General features: G+C 36.4%; 1 long non-coding RNA gene across 1 annotated transcript; it reads left to right on the forward strand.

Moving 5' to 3' along the window:
* The first annotated feature begins 933 nt into the window (after positions 1-933).
* On the forward strand, positions 934-3,446 carry LOC144578226 (uncharacterized). The gene is made up of 2 exons (XR_013523674.1): positions 934-1,022; positions 3,212-3,446. It is a non-coding gene; the product is annotated as an uncharacterized LOC144578226 (long non-coding RNA).
* Positions 3,447-3,843: the final 397 nt, after the last annotated feature.

A 3,843-nucleotide genomic window follows, 5' to 3' on the forward strand; every position in this document is an offset into this window, starting at 1 on the left:
AATGACAGGCTTCTTGAAACATAGGTGAAGGCCCTGAAACATCAGGCATTTGTGGGTCTTGGTCCACATATCCATAGCCATCAGCAGTAGAAGGCTGACTTTAGAGAAATCACGTAGTAGAACATTGGCAGACATGAGTGGCCTTGACTGGAACTATCAGCAGGAAAATAACAGGTACTGCAGAGTCACCAAGAGAACTGGTCAGTGGCGAATATGTGAAATCCAGGCATACAAAATCAATTTAAGGAGAAAGTTGGTAAGTTCTTGGAAGTGGTGGTGACAGAGCCACCACTCTGTCACAGAAGAGATGTTCTCTTCTGTAGCTGTTTTTGTGACATCATTTTTTTTTTTTTTTTTTTGAGATGGAGTTTCGCTCTTGTGACCCAGGCTGGAGTGCAATGGCGTGATCTCGGCTCACCGCAACCTCCGCCTCCTGGGTTCAGGCAATTCTCCTGCCTCAGCCTCCCGAGTAGCTGGGATTACAGGCACGCGCCACCATGCCCAGCTAATTTTTTGTATTTTTAGTAGAGACGGGGTTTCACCATGTTGACCAGGATGGTCTCGATCTCTTGACCTGGTGATCCACCAGCCTCGGCCTCCCAAAGTGCTGGGATTACAGGCTTGAGCCACCGCGCCTGGCCTGTGACCTCATTTTTAACACTAGTCTGGGGCAATCTTAGGGGGAACTATCTATTTGTTGCATATTTGTCATATATATTGAGAAATCATGTTTTAAATTTCTTTTTAAAGATAAATTTGATATCTTATATTTCCATTTTAAAAACCTAAAGTCAATTACTTTTTGAACAATATGAATCCTAGTTCATGAATCCCTAGTCAGTGATTTTAAATGGATAAACAGTTTTTCTACATCTCTTTAGAATCAAATAATGCAAATTTTCTTTATTATAGTTATGTGATCATTTTTTACTTCAGGTGAGGTAATACTCAACTGAAACATGTCCTCCCACCAAGAGTAAAAAGACATATGGAGTGTTACAATGGACTTTGAAGATTCAGAGGTAAGACGAGTTGGAGAGAGGTTGTATAAAAAAATTATAGTTGGCAAATGACCACCACTAGAAAAATGTAAATTGTGGGTGAATTAACTCATCTTTACCTTGTTACCCTATATTTTGATATTTAAATCTTGATTTATATGTTAAAATATCACTCTGGATTTGCTTGGCTTTTCACAAACAATGATAGTTGCAAACCATTTTCTTTTGATTATGACTTAAAATTATGCTTTATAATTTTTTGTAATCTGTGCCACTTAAAAAATAAATTATTATATATTTTTCAATCCTAAAACACTATTTTGAATGGAGCGGGAAAAATACTACCCCACTTAATGATTACAATGATTTAAAAACACATCTCAGTTTTAGAACATTAAATGCATAAAAATGAGCTTTTTGATTTTAGATATACCATGTAGTTTTTCTTTCTGCCAGAAATCAAGCCTGATTATGTGGTCCTCCTTCCTATATTTCCACATTTTTCCATTTACATGTCTAGAATGAACACAGACTGAATTTCAGCTGCTTTCTAAATGTGACTAAATAAAGGCTTGATTTCTTTACCATGAAGAAATGGCAGTACTTCAAATGACTCTCACCAAAGTCACATTGGTTTTCTGTCTGCACATGTAAAGGTTATGCGGCCTCTTGGTCCAGCATTTCAGTATTGGTATATTACTACCACTCCATCATTTGACTCTGGTATATTTTCTGTTATCTGTCATTTCGTACATGCATTTCACAGCCCAGACATAACTCCAGAATGGAACAAAAGTATTGCCTTTGGCTCAGTGCTATTAAGTATCATGTTGGTCTAAAGTTTGGTTTATTCTCATCCATGGCATTCATTTTATAAAGTGATCAAACTAATGTTTTATCATTATCTTAGTCTAGTGTTTTTGAAAATCCGTTGGGTGCTGGCAGAAATAGTGATTACGGACCCCAGCATCAACTTCCTGTTATCAAGTATTGAGGGCTAGGCTCTAAAATACATGCTTAACAAACTGTCCAGGAGATTCCTATGTACACTGAGGTTTGAGAAGTTCAGCAGGTGACCTCAGGCAAATTTACTGAACTATTTGTGTTTTAGTTTCCCCCTCTGGAAAATAGGATAATATTACTGCCTTCCTTATAGGGATGTTTTCAGGATTAAATGAGTGAATATTTGTACAGTACTTAGAACACTGTTTAGCATATAACAAAATGCTATAAAGATATGTGTTTCTGAATCTATAAAGACCTTGTAAAAATAAAAGATCTTCATTCAACAAATATTCAGGGAACAACCACTGCGCTGGGCATGGGTTCTGGCTGGCAAATGCTTGCATAGTGGAGGGTACCATGCCCTCAGACCTTTAACAAAGATCACCTGATTAACTCTCGCTATACTAGGAGGTGAGTAATATGATCCTTCTCCTTTCACAAAGGAGTAAATGAAACCACAAAGAGATTAACTTGGCCAAGTTTGCACAGGTACTCAGTGACAGAGCTGGTAATGAACATAGACAGCCAGGCTTCACCATGTGCCCATTAAACTTTGCTATCCTGAAATGTGTATTCTATTAAAATGAATGCTCAGGTGACCAAGGTGTTGTTGACTTGTAATCAAATGAGAACCTATCTGGAGGTCAGAAAAAAATGGAGTACAAAAGATTCAAACTTAGTAAGTGGGTACAGTCTTCTGCTGGCCTTCTCAGAAGATACTGGGGTGGGGAGGAATGTTATTTGACCTTGAGGGTTTGGCATAGAAGCTGTTGTATTCACAATAAGTTGAGAAGCTCAAAAATTGTACTTTAAATAGATACAAGTTTAATTCAGGGTTAAATCTCATTTAAACTGTAATAACTGAAAGATCAAACATTCTAATGGTGCCGAATAGCTAGGTTAAAGTCCTTTAGTCTATAATCAGTGTCCTCTGGTAGTCAAGCTGATCAGCAGGCTTTTGGGGTTGGGCTTTATTTCCTTTCATACTCTTTCGAAAGAAGGAAGTTATTTAAGGTGTGGTATCTATGAATAGTACCTTGTATTTATATGAAACCTCTCTCTAAGGTGTTGAAAGACTTGATTCATGCCCATTCCCTTTTAGTTTTGGATGTGTGGTTAGAGGTGATGATTAACAATCAAGGCTAGAACTAAATCAAGTATAAACTCCATGATGCCGCTTGTTCAGAGGGATTTTTCAATTACAGGCAAGAAGACATCATGTGAGGTAATTCACTCCTTTGCTTCCGAAGAGAACTGTCTTTTTAGTGGCTGCATTTTAAACGGTGTGTTGAGGAAGGAGAATGTTCAAAGGTTTGGACTATTGTGGTGGAACGGAAAGGTGCCTGAAAACCAAGTTGAGGGAAGGAGACAAGAGGATCAGGACTAGAATTTGCATTTGCTGGCTGATATAGGCACTGAAATATACATTTAGTCCTCTTCAACTTTCTTTGGTTTAAATTGCATTATCGTGAAGAATTCATAAAACCAGCTAATTTTACAAGAGGCTATAGAAAATTCCAGGTCTTTGTTAAAGGATATTTACCCATAAAATCCATGTAATTTTAAATTTAATGTAAATAAAATGTCTTTGAAAAGATCTTGAAATGTGCATTCTTTTTAACTGATAAAATGGAGACTTAAAGATATGTTTATTGTGTGGTGATCATTATCTATGTATATATGTATAATATGTTCTAACTAATTCATTTTATAAAACATCCAAAAGACATTTTAAAAAGAAGAGATAAAATGGAAAAAGCAACATTTTAAAACAACTTTTAAATGGTTAAAAACTATAATGCTATCACAAAAAGTAGCATTTACTATTATTTTGATG

Source organism: Callithrix jacchus, chromosome 11 (assembly GCF_049354715.1).
Source record: "Callithrix jacchus isolate 240 chromosome 11, calJac240_pri, whole genome shotgun sequence".
Classification (NCBI taxonomy): Eukaryota; Metazoa; Chordata; class Mammalia; order Primates; family Cebidae; genus Callithrix; species Callithrix jacchus.